We start from the raw sequence: 17,432 nt of genomic DNA, 5'->3' as shown, positions 1-17,432 counted from the left end.
TTTACTGAAAATGTTCAGTTAAGTCCCCCAAGACATTAACCTGCAGGTATTATAAATTCTATTCTCCATCCTCTTTATTTATAGGAATTGTTGCATACCAAGTTTTTGTCATATTCGCTCAGTGATGGCCCAGATTTAGTATATTCTTCAATCTTGGCTGTGTTACCTCATAATGCTCTCTGACTCCCCATGTTCATTGAACATCTGCTGCATATATGTCACCTTTCACATGGAATTAGAGATTGCATGCAGGCTGTTAGTGCCCACACAAGTAGAGTTTATTGTGTAATTGGCAGCTGAACTAATAATTTATGGGCCAATCAACAAATGTGCAGGTTGTCAGTTGATACTTGCCCACGTGCAAAGCAGAGGTAACTGCAGAAACAAAAACTTTTATTGCATACATTTATCAGTTTAGTTTAGTTTTTCTTGGAGGTAAGGAAAATATTTGACCTGAGTTTCATAAAAACATCTCATATTTTGTATATTTTTAATAGACTTTGGAAGTAAATAGTACCAAATAGATATTTTACCAGTATTAATAAGAAAAACACATTATAATAATACTTCAGACACTGACATATATTTTTATGCCAAATTGCTATATATCTTATATAGTTTTCCCGTTTTAATAATTTCATCCATAGAAATGGAACATACCTTTTTCAGTAATTGATAATTTTAAGAATAATAATCTAATCCAAAATAATCAAGTTTGGTATTTTTAGGACTGAGTTTATTTACAAGATATGCATACATGTAAAATGCATATTTTGCAAGAACACATACAAAGATGTATACATTAACAAATGAGAATGATTACTCATGTAGAATGGGGGAGAGAAATGGGAGGGGATAAGCATAAATAAAACAAGTGAGAAAACTTCCATAAACTACTGATAATATGACATGAGCGAGTAGTATGGCCAGCTCACCCCTCAGCATCTGAAATAAAATAAATTTAATATGTTAAATAATTAGGTATGATATATGTGACAATATAGAATTTTAGCCATCTATAACAACTCCCATATTGTCCGATCGCTTTCACGAGGGTAAGCATGTAGAAACTACTGAAAATCCTATTGTTTTTTCTTTTTTCCCCACCCACGTTGTTTTATAAAAAAAATTTTTTGTATAAATTTTTAAATGCTTGCAAAAGAAGAGTATAATCCTTATGTTCTTATCACACTGAGATTCAATTAATAGTCAAAGTTTTGTCCGACTCGTTTTGCTTTCTCCATATCATACTGTGATTCTCATCTTAACATTTAACTCATAAATCTTTCAGTATGTATCTCTAAAAATAGTATTTACCTTTCACAATGTTCATGGTTAACACCATTTGGCTATAAATGGTGAGTGCCTTTCATTGATTCTTCACCTAGGATCTTCTTTGATACTAACTGATGTTTTCCAGGCATGCTTTTAATTAAAAACAAAGTACATACAATTGCTCAAGAAACAAATGTGTTCAATATCATCTCAGAATATCCAAATGGGACAGTATACAGATACAATGGCCCTAGGTAGGTGGATGTGGGAAAGGGGACTGGGCTGCATCATGCTCTAGGTAGGGACATGTATTGTCTCTCGCACTCTGGGTACATGACCCTCCCCCTCTTAATGTGCTTTAATATGTATTTTTGGGGGATCCCTGGGTGGCGCAGGGGTTTGGCGCCTGCCTTTGGCCCAGGGCGCAATCCTGGAGACCCGGGATCGAATCCCACGTCGGGCTCCCGGTGCAAGGAGCCTGCTTCTCCCTCTGCCTATGTCTCTGCCTCTCTCTCTCTCTCTCTCTCTCTCTCTCTGTGACTATCATAAATAAATAAAAATTTTTAAAAAATATGTATTTTTGGCAAACAAAAATTACATATATTTAAGGTATACCACGTGATGTTTTGATATAGGTATAACTGTGAAATGATTACCACAATTAAACTTAACATATCGTCACCTCTTATAGGTATCATTTTGTGTGTGTGCTTGAGGATCCTTGGGATTTACTTTTAGCAAATTTCAGGTATACATTATTATTAACCATAGTCACTATGCTGTATGCTAGGTTTGCAGAATTTTCTCATCTAATAATTAAAAGTTTGTGCCCTTTGGTCAATATCTCCCTTTTCCTCCCATTCTCAGGCCTCTGGTAACCACCATCTACTCTCTGTTACTGTGACTTTAATCTTATTTACATTCCACATATAAGTAACATCATGTAGTATTTCTCTTTCTGTGTCTAGCTTATTTCACTTAACACTTACCTTCCGGGTTTACCTATGTTGTCATAAATAACAAGATTTTAAAATATTTTTAATATTTTTATATATAAAATTTATATATTTCTCTCTATATATATATAGTTATATGTGTGTATATGTATATGTTAAGTTGTTTCCACATCTTAGCTACTGTGAATAATGATGCAATCAATATGAGAGTGCAGATATCCCTTTGAGATAGTGATTTTTATTCCCTTTGCATATATATATATATATATACTAAGAAGTGAAATTGTTGGATCATGTGGTAGGTCTACCTTAAATTTTTTTTTAAATTTTTATTTATTTATGATAGTCACAGAGAGAGAGAGAGAGAGAGGCAGAGACATAGGCAGAGGGAGAAGCAGGCTCCATGCACCCGGAGCCCAACGTGGGATTCGATCCCGGGTCTCCAGGATCGCGCCCTGGGCCAAAGGCAGGTGCCAAACCGCTGCGCCACCCAGGGATCCCCTACTTTAATTTTTAAAAAAGATTTTATTTATTTATTCATGAGAGATACAGATAGAGAGGCAAAGACATAGGCAGAGGGAGAAACAGGCTCCCTCCATCCCAGGACCCCGGGATCATGCCCTGAGCTGAAAGCAGATTTTCAACCACTGAGCTACCCATGCATCTCAGTCTATTTTAATTTTTTGAGGAACTTCCATATTGTTTTCCTTAATGGCTATACTAATTTACATTCCCACCAGCAGTGCACAAGGGACTGATTTCTCCACATCCTTATCAATATTTATCTTTTGGCTCTTTGGTAATAGCTATCATAACAGGTATGAAGTGTTATCTCATTGTGGTTTTGCTTTATCCTGGTGTTAAGTGATATTGAACATATTTTCATATACCTGCTGGCCATTTGTATGTCTTCTTTGAAAAAATTTCCACACAGGTCCTTTTCCTATTTTAATTGTTTGTTTTGTTTGTTTGCTACTGAGCTATAGTTTTGCTTCTTGAGTTATATTTTATTTCTTTGACTTTGGTGTTATAGCCAAAAAACCACTGTGAAGACCAATGTCAAAGAACTTTTCTCCTATGTTTTCTTCTAGAAGTTTTGTGGTTTCAGGTCTTATGTTGAAGTCTTTATTTAATCCATTTTGAGTTGATTTGGGGTATTTTATAAGATAGGGATCTGATTTCATTCTTTCGCATGTAGATATCCAATTTTCCCATCACCATTTACGGAAGATAATATCTTTTTCCCATTGTATATTCTTGTCTCTTTTGTCATAAATTAATTGACTATATGTGCATGAGTTTATTTCTGGGCTCTCCATTCTGTTCCATTGGTCTATGGATCTGTTAGATCAATACCATACTATAGTTTTGTAATATAATTTGAAATCTGGAAGTATGAGGTCTCTCCCTTTGTTCTTTAGGCTCCAGGTTGTTTTAGCTGTTTGGTGTCTTTTGTGGTTTCATATGAATTTTGGAATTGTTTTTTATATATTTTGAAAAATGCCATTGGAATTTTAGTAGGGATTACATTGATTCTGTAGATCACTTTAGGTAAAATGAACATTTAAACAATATTCTTTCCATCTATAAATATGGTATATCTTTCCATTTATTTGTATCTTCTTCAATGTCTATTATGATGGAGATTGGTGGCCAGGGCCTGGTCTGGCATTATGTAAACATGTAGCCAGAGAAACAGGCTGGCTTCTAGGTAGGGTGACTGTACTGTATCCTTGTGGCTGACGCGGCTCTATCAGGGGAAAAGAGATGGGGTTGGAGAGGGTGCTTCAGCAGAGAAAGCTTTTGCCTTTAGTCCAAGGCAACTGTGCTGGCTCCTGTTTTTCTCAGTGGTGAAAGCTGATGTCATCCGCAAAGCAGACAACTGAGAACACACTAGATCTCACCATGTGGCTGATACTGGTAGTCTTTGCCCTCCTTCCTTGTTCCTACCTCTCTCCAGATGTCTCTGCTATACTAGTCTCTGTGTGGTGTGGAACTGAAGTATGTCCCATATGCAATGCCCTAAAAGACTGAAGAAACTGGTCACTCATCATGCTCTCTTTTTCCTGCTCTCTGGTGCTCAGAGCAGTGCTAACCTGAAGGATAGATGATTCAGGCAAAACAAAAAGCAAAAGCAAAACAAAAGTCTTCTTTCTTCCTTTTGTCCAGTTATTCTCAGGTTTTTTTTTTTTTTTCTCTCCATTGTGTTGCTGAAGTTGCTTTTTTTTTTTTTCCCAAGTTTTTATTTAAATTCCAGTTAGTTAACATATAGAGTATTATTAGTTTCAGGAATAGAATTTAGTGGTTTATCAATTACATAGAGCACCTAGTGCTCATCACAAGTGCCCTCCTTAATCCCCATCACCCATTTAATCTATCTCCCTGCCTACCTCTCTTCCAGCAGCCCTGTTTGCTCTCTATGGGTGAGAGTCTTTTAATTGTTTGCCTCCCTCACTTTTTATTCGCCTAGGTTCATGTTTAATTTCTTAAATTCCACATGAGTGAAATCATTTGATATTTGTCTTTCTCTGACTGACTTACTTTGCTTAGCATAATACATTCAGGCTCCCTCCATGTCATTGCAAATGACAGTTTTTATGGCTTCTTAACTGGACTCCTGAGATGTCCCAGAGCTATATTTGTTCATGGGAACTAAGTGTTGTTCTTTATGGGGACAGGGGCTCGAGTGTCCTATTCCTTCCTCTTGGTGATATCCCTCCCTACTCTTTAGGTTATATTAAAACCAGTCAAAATTCACCAGGTCAGATTAGTTATTGAGGTTTCTAGTTTGGGATGGAATCCTTCCCTTGATTTTCTTCTAGAACTCTGGGATGGTTTGAGCAAACACTGTCCCAAGTGTCAGTCCCATATACCTCTTACCCTAAATTGAAGCCCATCACTTTCTGCTGCCCACACGTGTACGGCTGAGGGCCTCAGCAGCTGTGGAGATTGGATGATATCATTCCAGAGGTGCCAGCACTAATCAGTGGTACTCCTTAGTGTTATATTCCCAAGGCAAAGACATGGTACTAGGGATTCTTTTTTTTTTTTTTTGGTACTAGGGATTCTTATAGTAACATCTATTTGTTCTGTTCTGAAACCAACTCACCATAGAGACCCTATCCCTTGAATCCGTTCTAGACTTCCCTGTATCTAAAAGTAATTTTATTCCTAGAGCCTTGTTAATCCTCCTTGTCACTAGAGCTTGGTTGGAGAGTTTGGTTGAACCTATTACAAGTTACCTTAACTCCTTGTCTTGGAATGTTGGGGCTGATGTGTCAGCTATTTTGCTTCCAAATGCTGTGTACTTTATACTTAAATTAATTACATTTTTTTATTAATAATGAACATCTTTGCATAGCAGTAACCTAGGGGGATAATAGCCTGATTGGGTCATACAATATTTGTTACACTCTAATCTCAGGATGCTAGCTGACGATACTTTTTCATTTCTAATAGGTGCTTCTTCAAAGAGCAAATAAGTTGAGTTTCTTTACCTTAAAATGGACAAAAAAATGCATATGGACACAAACGAATAAAATAATCCAGTGTATTTTTAGAACACTTAATTAAAAATACATTAAGAGGTAGATGTATTTTAAAAAAGAGGTAGAGATATTTCTTTTCAATAACCTTACATATAGAAGTATGTGTGGCCTAGGTGGTGAACTCTTTGGGATTGATTGGAGTAGTCTCCTGTTCCTTTTGAATCCCCCAGGGCAGCTTGTGGTCAAACCCTATAAAACCATGATGACTGACCGCCTCTGGTGGTGAGATTGTCACCTCTGAAAGTCAAAGTAACTCTTTGGGGAGTCAGATACAATTTTGTTACTTACAACAAAGAGCTCACTGCAGAGTTCTGAAAGACTCACTGCTTATCTCTATGCAAGGGGGTTGCTAAGCAACTGAGAAGCTGAATGTTGAAGGCCCAGACGCTGTAGACCTTTTTCCTCCTGCTGCTGCCTCATAGCCTGCATGGTTTTTGCTGTCTTCTCCTAACTCTACATCTCAGAGCCTCCCTCACCATTTCAGGGCCCAGACTGAAATCGCCATTTCTCTAATGGATAGATCTGTCTTGCTATACATCCTTGAAGTTGCTGCATACCATCGAAATGTATGGACCAATTTCTGGTTTCTATTTTTCTAACTTCTCAATGGAGATAGGGGGTAAAATCCGTGGTTTCTCTGGTATCCCCAAACTAGGGAAACATTAAGATCATGAAGACAGAACCAGTAGCATTTCTTTGCCTCTGCCTTTGTTAGAACTGCTACAAATATATTCCTCAAATCTTCCAGCTAGTTCGGGAAGTACCCAGAGGGCATTGTCTTTGTGTTTGGTGTAGTGTTTTTTATGGCTTTTTACTTTCTGCCATTTTCTCCTTTTTTTTTTGCTCTAGATGTTGGACTTGCAGGTTTATAACTTGCAGATGGGTCCCCTGTGGACCCTTCTATCCTTTACAGCATTGATGGCCTTTGCTATGAGGCCTGTTGTGTTCCTCGAAAGTTATCCCCCACCCTAGGTGTCAGCATGATGATGCTTTGTGTTCCTGTGAACCCTATTGAAATTGTGCACTTTGGTTTCAAATTTGTGGCATATTCAAAGAGTTACTTAGGTCTAGAATAGTGTCACATTTACCAAAGTACACTTTAATAACCATACCATAATATGAAAGGACTTCATTTTTCACTTTTATCTATGGAAGAACATTAATCCCCTGCAGCACTTCTTATACTCACTCTTTAGTTCTCTTGCATTTCATACTGCCTGGGGCTTCTCCTTCATCACTCACTGTTATTACTAGACCCATCTGCCCTTACCTTCTCTGTCCCTCCTCCTTTCTTTAATACTCCTTATTTTGTGGCTCATCCTAAAACTTGGTACTTTCCTTTATTCCTCCTTCAATCAAACCAAAGCTTGTTCATTCTCAAATCCTACAAGATAAGATAATCTTTTATTCTGAGAGGAAAGAATGGGACAAGAGTTGATTTGGCAATTACAGAATTCTCTTGGGTGAGGTGGTGGGGAGGAGGAAGTTTATGGCCAAGTTTGCATGAATAAGTGTTAGCCTGCAACATAGCAATTGCTGCGGTGGTAGAGCAATATGGAAGAGGTTATGAGTAAGAATCCTGGGGTCAAAAGTTGAGCTTCAAACTCTGTCTTCACCACATATGGCTTATCAAGACCCTAAGCAAATTATGTAACATTATTAAGTTTGAGTTTCCTTATCTGTATAATGGGCTTTGGTGAGATAATTCATGTAAAGTGCTCAAAAAATGTTAGCTGTGACCTTATTGGTTACCACCTTCTTTCTCTAGGTTCTGACGATTCTGGTCTAGTTGTGGAGACCAGGGGAAGTTGATCTAAAGCCAGAGGGCAATCTGAGGAGTATCGACCCACCTATACTTAAACACTCTCCTTCCCTTTGACCATGATTGGGCTCCTGTGTGTCCTGTGCTCCTTCTTCCCCAGGATGAGCTGCCTGCAAAATACTTTAGTAGAGACACATCTGGGAGCAGGCACTTCAGATTCCCTGCCACGGCTGGACTTCTAGGAATATACATGTCTATGTCTTTCTGGGATCTCTTGCTGCAAATGGGAAAGCAATGGGAAGGCAGTCCTGAATCTGAGATTCTTGTTCTGGGTCCACACTGAATTGACAAATCTCGTTTCTTTGGGCCTCAGTTTCCCAACCTGTAAAATGAATATGTAGGAATAGAACATTTATAAGATCTATCTTTATTTAGTTACTAAAATTTTATTTATTTATTTTAGAGAAGAGATCATGTGAAGAATGGGGTAGAGGAGGGAGAGGGGGAGGGAGGAGAAAAGAATCTCAAGCAGACTCCAAGCTCAGTGTGGAGTCCAGTGTGGGGCTTGATACGGGGGCCGATTTCATGAACCTGAGATCATGATCAGAGCTGAAACCCAGAGTTGGTACTTACCCAAATGAGCTACCCAAGAGCCCCTATAGGATCTATCTTTGAAATCATTATACCTTTTTTTTTTTAATGGATGCCACTGAATTCTGGTATAACCATGGACTGTTGTAGTCCTGCAGGGGAGCAGACCCCTGGGGTTGGATATTAGTCATTGTGCAGACTCACTCTTCCCTCTTCTTAACTTCCCCTAATTCCCAGCACATCATCAGAAGAATTGCTCTATGCATATATTTATGAACTATGAATCATGAATTTAGTCATGATAACTGAAGACAAACCAGGAAATTTTTATTAAGAGAGGAATAAAAAGTAATTTGGTACAAAACACTTTTTTTCCTGCTCCAATATTTCTCAGCCTCTGTCAGTTCCACTGGGCAAATAATGCACATGGAGTCCTGCCTGCAGCCACTGGCTTCACTGCCTTTGCTTTGTCACGGCTACTGAAAACTGGCCACTGGCGGTTCCTCATTGTGCCCCCGACTGTTTCTGTGCCAGGAGTGAATAATGTACAAGTAGAATATTCTTTCTCCTCCAAATGGTCACAAATGGCCTTCCACAGTGTAATAATGTATGTGAGCTTTCCCATAATGGTCAGAAAAGGTGGTTTGAATTTTGCAATCAATACTTTGTTAGCTTATAGCATTTTACTCTATTAGAGCCTTTTCTCCAGGGGACATCTTCCTCTCCTCAAAATGGCTTTTCTGTTTCTCCTTACCTATCCAAGGCCCAACCATAGTCTTCTCTGATAACTCCAGCCTACTTAGGCTACACCAAACTACTATTACTCTTAATCTTCTATGATCTTACATTGTAATTTATTCTTTTAGTTGTAAGCCACTTTTTCACTAAGCTAGACTGTCAATTCTCTGAATAAGAATCACATCTTCTCCCTCCTTGTACTGGGTAGTTGGTTGGCAGTCAATAAATGCCTTTTAGGTTATTGATAAATATTTGCATCCGTATTTAAAAGATAGATGAATAGAAGACCAAGATGGTGTATTTTTCAGTTTTTCTATATAACCAGCAATCTAAAAAATCTCAGTAGCTTTCAGCAGCAAACATTTATTTCTCTTTCATAAGTCTATGGGAGGCCTGTGGTTTGGCTGATGTAGACTGGGCTTGGCTAAGCCAGGCTGGATTCCAAGGCTTCTGGCTCAGTCACTTCTTCTCCCCATATCTTAATTCTGGGGCCCTGTCTGAAGGGGCATAGGATCTTCATCAGCTAACATTCATGGGGCATGTTCTTCATCCATAGATATTTCATGGCTCAAAGCAAGTAGCATAGTTTGATTGAGATCAGTGATTAGGGAAGTTTCTCCACCCACTGTGGGAAGAGGCACTACAAAGTTCTTTAATACAGGTTAAGTCAACTGCTAGGAAGAAGAATCAAGCCACCATAGATGGTTAGGTCATTGTCCTTTTGTGTGTTTGTTTTGTTTTCTTCTGCTGGAACATTTTATTAGTTAAGAAGCCTCATGGAGCAGTAGGTCATTGTCCTTTGAATTGGAAAAGATGCTGGAAGATTATCCACTCTAGCTCCCTGCCTCCTAGTGTATGAAGCTGCACTCCAAGCTGGTTCAAGGGTCAGCAGCATGAGCATCACCTGGGAGCTTGCTCGAAGTGCCGAATCTCAGGTCCCACTTCAGACTTGCTAAATCATAATCTTCATTTTAATAAAATCTTCAAGTGACTTATATACACATTGAAATTTGAAATGGTCTAAAATAGCAGTTTTAGAATATTTTCCTTGAAAGGCTAATAGGTGTTAAATCAAGGAAAAATGTTTCCAGATCAAATAAATTAATAAATTAATTAAATAAATTTGAGAAGTATTTCAAAGCTTCTCAAAGCTTTCAACTTTCTTAGATGGAAGGTTTTATTCATTTCCTGGGGCTGCCATAACAAATTACTACAAACTAGGTGGCTAGAAAAAAACATAAATTTATTTTCTCACAATTCAAGAGGCTGTAAGTTCAAAATCAAGGGGTTGCCATTTTTGGTTCCTTCTGGAGTCTCTGAGGAGGAAATCTGTCTGATGGTTTTCTCCTAGCTTCTTGTGCTTTCTGGCAGTTTTTGGTATTCTTTGGCCTGTAGCTACATCACTTGAATCTTTGCTTCTGTTGTTATATGGGCTTCTTTCCTGTATGTGTCTCTATGTCATCTCCTCTTCTTATAAGAACACCAGTCATTGAATTTAGGGCCCACTCTATCTAGTATGATGCATCTTAAGTACTTACATCTGATAATACCATATTTCCAAAAAAGATAAGATTCTGAGATTATGGGAAGAAATGAATAATGGGAGGACACTACTCAACTCACTCTAGAGGTAGAAAAATAGGGATGGAATGAAGCATTTTCTTAACACAATTGGTGTTCTTTTTTCAAAGAGGAGATTATGGCACAGACTTAGATGAGAATCTAAACCATCTAAGACATGTGGTTGTTGGTTTTCCTCTGAGAGTTCTCTAAGAATGGAACTCCATAGGGTCCTTTTATAACCTATTCCAAAGTGCTCCCAAATCTCATCTGTAATTATTTATAAGAGATGAAAAACCTGTAGCCTAAATATGGTCCTCAGATAAATTTTGTTTGGCTATTTCATAAGATTCCATTGATAAGTAGCTCTATATTTAGGTGGGAATTTGATATGATTATGAATTTGGGATGTCTGATATTTAAAAGACACTTAAAAAATGATAGTTTCTTTGCATGAAAATCTACTAGAATTTCTCCATCAATTCATACATGAGACTATGACAATATCTAATATGAATCAAAATGATGGGATTAGAAAATGGCAAATATGAATGTCTAGCCTCCATTTTTTTTTGAAACAGAACAAATGACTGGTTCTAAAATCAGAGAAACTGTGTTCCTAGGGCACCAAGATGTAGTATTTGGGAACTATGAAGTCTTGATGAATTAAGAATTATCTTGGGAATACAAGGCTTATCCTATCTGGCCATCATCAAACATATGCATTTAAAAATTTTTTTTTACTGGAGTTCGATTTGCCAACAAATAGTATAACACCTACCGCTCATCCCATCAAGTGCCCCCCTCAGTGCCCATCACCCAGTCACCCCATCCCCCTGCCCACCTCCCCTTCCACTACCCCTTGTTCGTTTCCCAGAGTTAGGAGTCTCTCATGTTTTGTCACCCTCTCTGATATTTGCCACTCATTTTCTCTCCTTTCCCCTATAATCCCTTTCACTATTTTTTATATTCCCCAAATGAATGAGACCATATAATGTTTGTCCTTCTCTGATTGACTTACTTCACTCAGCAGAATACCCTCCAGTTCTATCCATGTTGAAGCAAATGGTAGGTATTCATCGTTTCTAATGGTTGAGTAAGAAAAATATTTCATTGGTATAATTGTAAAGTCCCATGCAGCAGTAAGAAATAATGTAGAGACCCCTGTACCCTTTATTCAGTTTCCTTTTAATGTAACATTTTTAAAAAACAAACACATTAAACTTTAGTACAATATCACAACTAAGGTATTGACTTTTATATAATCCTATAATCTTATTCAGAGCTCCCAGTGTTATTTGTACTCTTGTGTGTATGTTTGTGCATGTGTGTATGCATGTGTGTGTATTTAGTTCTATGGAATTTTATCACATGAGTAGGTTGGTCTATCTACCACCACAGCCAAGATTCTGAACAGTTCCATTACCACAAGGAGCCCTAATATTTTTTTAAATACATGCACTTTGAATTTAAATTCTCCCAGCAAATTTTCCTGAGTCATCTATGCTCATGGAACCCTGGAAATTATTCTGCTTGGAATGAACAGCCTCCCACATGAATTGGCTGGTAGGGAGTGCCAGTCAGCAGTTGTGCAACATCACAAAGTCAAACTGGAGAGCACAGGAGGCAAACCCATGCCCTTGGCCTCCTTAGCACCAGGCACTAACTAACTGAGCTAACTGGCCAGAGATAAGGACTTCATTTCAAATAACAAATTAACAGTTTCCCATAACTCCATTAATGCATGGCTGTGATCCCATGAAATTGCATCTCTGACAAACTGGCTGCACTAAAATTTACTCTATGTAAAATGATTGTGCTAATTACTTTCTCTTTATGCTTTTATAATCGGCTGGCTGGCAATAACATTTGCAATGTAGTCATGCACTAATGAGAAAAGCCATCCAATCTCATGCTGCAGGTCATTAGTAAATGGCTGAAGAGGTCAAAGGGTAACTTCCCCCTTTGGTGAAGTTGAAGAGGCTGGTGGAGCAAATATCTTTCCTTTATTTTTTAAAGTATTTTGCTAACTAAATCTGGATATTGATAGGGGATCGAGTTTGTCAAAGCCTTGCGCTTTTTATAAGCATTCTCGACCTTTTTGTTTTTAGAAATAGACCTCAGAAATATTGTGAAATTCACAGTTCCTCTTTGCTGTTTTCCACATCCTTCCATTTATCCTCTTCCTTCCCTAACACACACACACACACATGCACACACACACACACACAACGGGCTAGCTTTGCTAGTTTACATCCCAACAACTTTATATTAATGATTCTCAACAGCAGTGATATTGTCCAAAACAGTATTTCACAACTTTGTTGGGACATAATTTTTGGACTTCACAATGAAAATGGCACAGAGCCAAGGATGTCAGACATCCTGCAATGCATGGGGCAGTGGTGTTCATCAATAAATTGGTCCCCAACCCATGAGTCCTTCAAATGCCCCACCAGTCATTCACATAGGTTAAAAATCTGGTTACGGTGATCTGAACCTGGAACGTAACTTCATTATGCTATGAACATGAAGTATTCTTGCATGCTTTTAATGGACACTGACTTTTCCAGGAGCGTAACTGTTGTGTAAATGGACAAAAGATTGCATTTTGTCTTGTTGTGGAATTTGAATTGTTCAGTGTTTTGGAAAGCTCATATTACAATGGTGATGGTTATTGAGGGGCTTAAGTTGCTGACTAAACATATTTATATCGATCTACGTCTGGAGCCCATGCCCTCACAATGATTCTGGGTATAGGTACTGACTACTTCATTATATTCTCTAGTCTAGCTGTGTCTGGGTAGTAAAATATTTACCAGGGGAAGGTAAGGGAGGAAGTGGGGAGAAAATATGAGGAGAATCCAGAGAGATGAGTAAGGTCGTATAGGACATTTTTGTGTAATGTCCCACATTTTTAATAGTGTTTCTAAAGGGTGTTTTTTTTTTTTTTAATTGACAATCAGGGGAAGATCTAGGCTTCTCATCTACACTGATGTGGGGTGAAGTCAAGGCAGTCTGCAGTAATGCAGGTGCACGTTGGCTAAGAATAATGGGGAAAAGAAATCCCTAGAATTTGCAAAAGCTAAAGAGATAGTTCTAGGCTTTCATTAAGTCTTAGGATTGTGGCTCAAGTAAATCTTGACGAGACCTAAAAGGGGTAAGAAACTCTGCCTGACATCTGAGTTGTATGATAAAAGATACACTTGTAATGATGTCCTTCATAGGCATTATCAGAAATAAAGGACTGAGATCTCTTTGACATTTGTTCTTATATTCTCATTCTCAATGGTTTTCACTGCTTAAAAACAAACAAACAAGCAAAAAATTTTCACTCTGATTTCCAAAGGAGAAACTCGTCTAGTAGGGTATTTCTTCCCTTTGTTAGTCAGGGTAAGGCTAGGCTGCTCTCAGAGAGAAATAATTTAGTGGCTTAAAAAAAGTAGAAGTTGGTTTTTCTCTCATGAAATGGTCCAAGGTGGATTTGCGAGGCTGCTGGGCAGCTACATTCCGGAGATAATTCTGAGGAGTCCATGTACTACTTTTCATCTGGTTTCTCTGATTCCCTCCCTAGTTCAGTGTTCCTCAAATTTCAACATGCAGATGGATCAATGCTTGTTAATGCAATTTCTGACTCTGGAATAGGGCTCTAGGTTCTGCATTTCTGGTAAGTTCTGAAAGTAGCAAGGCCAGAAGGCCTTGTCTTCTTTAATTCCTTGAGCTTGGGTCTTTCAACTGAGTTGGTGGCATGGGGGAGACTACATGTAGGGTTTCAAGGACCGGGCCTGAAAGTGGCACATTATATCTCTGCTTGTATTTCACCAGTACAAAGTTAGTCTTGTGGCCACTGCTACAGGGGAGCCTGGGAAATGCAGACTTAGGTGGGCAGCTATATTCTATGACTCTGGAAGAAGAGGAGAACCTTCTCCTCTTCTCCACCTTGGTGATGGAGAACCAACAGATCCTGTTGCATCATTTCTGCTGAGTCCTTCCCTAGAAGCAAATACTGGAAATCATTACATGGAGCAACCAGCCTCCATCTGCTCAACCTTGGTGTCATCATGTGCTGGTTACTAATAATTGCTAGAACATGAGAGAATTGAAGTTTGAGAACACTCCTAAATTTGTATATCCAAACTCATGCTGTTTCTTAGGAGAAGGGAATTTCATCACTGAAAAGTCTGCTGAGTTCAAATTACATCTCTAGCACTTGATCTTGTGCCGATTGGCTGACACTTCAGTCTCAGCTGTAAAATGGTATAATAGTGGCATCTCCTTGGTTATTATGAGGATTCCGTGAGATAATGAATCAGTCATATTATTATTCAGATTGTCCTCAAGAAGCTTACACTTTACCATTCTTTATCATATGTGTCCCAGCAGAAAATAAACAGGGTCACTGCTCTAGGCATTGCCAAGACAGGGACTCCAAGCAGTTACATGCCTCCTTGAAAGCAAGCAGTGGGAGCCATATGGGCTAAGGCCTGCTTCCACTTTATACCATTTCCATTGATGTTGAAGTGGCTCCTTTAGTAGGAATAGGCTCCATCTAACCACCAGCTTTCAAGTTTCTTTCTGTGATAAGGTGTCAACATTTCGTCAACCTTTCATATCACTTCAATTTTGTTCCTGATACTGGAGATTATTCTATCAACCATACTTACTTGTGAGCTTACTAGTAGCCCGTGGTCTTTGAATTCTCCTATATCTCTGAAGAATTTCCTCTTATTTATAGGAGTGAAGTGACCTTGACTTGCAGAGATCTTCACATCCATTTGAGCTCAAGGCTTCTTTATGCCACCATCTCTCACATTGCTATAGCTCTTACTTAGAATTCTGTACTTTTCTTCCTTTTATATTATAATTCCAGTGATTTGGAATACTCATTTGGACAAAGGTTGCAAAATAAGGCACAGCATCATTATAGGTGGCTCTTAAATGAAATGCCTTAAAATCATGTGTCAATTTTAAGGTTACTTGATAATTTTCTGATTTATTTTTCTAACTTACCTATAAAATGGGGAAAATGCATGTTGGACATTGTCTTTTATATATACCCCTGTGACAGTCTGACAGTTTCCATAGACTCTTCTCTCTCTCTCTCTCACACACACACACATATAAACACTTGTAGAAACATATATAAATTTATATAAAACTCCAGGGGTTTCACATATCTCCTTAACTCCATATACTCCAAGCCAAGAAAATATCAAAATGGAACATCTTCAGACATGCAGGGCTAATGGCAAATACATTATACATTTGAGCCTGTATGTCAAAGGTTTTATTCTAAATAAAACAGGTCAACTGAAGCAACTGTCAACATTTATTTATTTCAGTTGTATTTTTTTTAAGATTTTATTTATTCATGAGAGAGAGAAAGAGAGAGAGAGAGGGAGAGAGAGAGAGAGAGAGAGAGAGAGAGAGGCAGAGACACAGGCAGAGGGAGAAGCAGGCTCCACGCAGGGAGCCTGATGTGGGACTCGATCTCGGGTCTCCAGCATCACGCCCTGAGCCCAAGGCAGGTGCTAAACCGCTGAGCCACCAGGGATCCCCTTTCAGTTGTATTTTTAAACAATCCTTCAGAACTCATTTTTATTAATTGGGCCCATTAAGTATGATTCTGTCATTTTAGCTTCCTATGCAACTACAGGCCAGTCCTCAGTGTTGTTGCACACACAGGACTGCACATGATAATTTTGTCAGCTCCATTAGTAAGTGTAGTAACAGCTTTCACACTGGTTCATTTAATTGAATCATCCTGTTTTATTTCCTGGATTATCTTCCCATCACCCTGCCTTTAATCAAGTGGAGAACGTCTCCTTCGTACAAATCAGCACTCGTTCCATTAGCTTGTATAGTTGGATAATTTATTGAAATTTATTTTTAAGTCTTCTTCTGTCTGCATTCAAAGGAATAGACAGTGTTTTGACCTCCTGTGCCTTAGAGAAGGTTGGTTGCAGAGCAGACAGTGGAAGTTGCCTGCAGTGTTGTTTTTTGAGTTTTGTACTCTGAAAATAGGAGCAAGGGAATTATGTTGGCAATGGGGTGGGAGGGAGGTGAGCGAGCAAAGCAGTCCAACAGAGTGGAGGTGATTTCAACAAGACAAAGGGAGGTCGGCATGGCCTGTGGTCCCTATAGTCATCTCCCCCTCAGTAGCCTGGTAAGGAGATAGTAGCTTGGTTGCTCCTTGGAGACAGGGGCAGGAAGAGTATGATTTCTTGGTCTGCCTTCTATAAGGATAGACTCAGGACTCCCAGACACCTGTTCTGGGAAGAGTTGGACTTTAAGAGACTATGTGTATGTCATCAGCGACTCCTGAGGTCTGAGGCCAAAGACCTCACGGAATGTTTTCCTCATACCTGGGACATTCATGGGGCTCTAGGGAGGATGGGTATGAGTAATAACCCCTAATGAATTTCATACCAGACTGGCCATGAGAGTGGGGTAAGTGTCAGAACCAGATCTGTTGTAATTTCATGATAATGAGGTTCCATAGCACAGTCTACACACCTGTCTGTGTAGTGAGATTCATACACATTCGGAAGATGCAGATGCAAACCCTGCCTTTATGGAGCTTGCAGTGAGATGGGAGAGGTCAGATGTAAACCCGATGCTGATATAGGCAGCGATCAAGAATTAAAGAATTCAGAAGACAGGAAAAAATTTTGTTGGAGGGGATGGGGAAAAGTTTCATGGAAGAAGTAATTTTTTGAGCAAATTTTGAAGGATTGATACAACTTAGATGTATGAAAATGAGGAAGAGGTCTTTCCAAGTGCAGGAAATAATGTGAACAGGAGCGTAAAGGGCATTGTGAAGAATAAGAGAGTAGTTTGGCCAAATTGTGAGTTGCAACAGGGGATGGATGGGAAATATCTTTGGAAAGTTAAGCTAGGGACTTGCTAAAGATTTCTAGAGGAGATAGAATGCTCTACTAGAGAGATAGAAAGGGGATCAATGTCATGTAGTCTATATGCCCTTCAGTAACTTTCTTAATC

The 17,432-nt window shown here is 38.8% G+C and overlaps 2 long non-coding RNA genes across 4 annotated transcripts in view; one reads left to right on the top strand and one right to left on the bottom strand.

Annotated features, from left to right (window-relative positions):
• Positions 1 to 734: 734 nt before the first annotated feature.
• On the bottom strand, positions 735 to 6,056 carry LOC119864479. Its single transcript, XR_005374185.1, has 3 exons — positions 5,870 to 6,056; positions 1,318 to 1,425; positions 735 to 945 (listed from the first exon to the last, which is right to left on the bottom strand). It is a non-coding gene; the product is annotated as an uncharacterized LOC119864479 (long non-coding RNA).
• An 82-nt stretch (positions 6,057 to 6,138) lies between these two features.
• The window catches only part of LOC119864478, a 54,900-nt gene continuing 43,606 nt past the window's right edge, over positions 6,139 to 17,432 (top strand). For all 3 annotated transcript variants that reach the window (XR_005374181.1, XR_005374182.1, XR_005374183.1), the window contains exon 1: positions 6,139 to 6,345. This is a non-coding gene — a long non-coding RNA (uncharacterized LOC119864478). The remainder of the gene's footprint in view (positions 6,346 to 17,432) is intronic.

The sequence above is a fragment of the Canis lupus genome, chromosome 19, assembly GCF_011100685.1.
Source record: "Canis lupus familiaris isolate Mischka breed German Shepherd chromosome 19, alternate assembly UU_Cfam_GSD_1.0, whole genome shotgun sequence".
Lineage (NCBI taxonomy): Eukaryota > Metazoa > Chordata > Mammalia > Carnivora > Canidae > Canis > Canis lupus.
The sequence above is the reverse complement of the archived record's forward strand: the minus strand, read 5'-3'. Positions and strand labels throughout refer to the sequence as shown.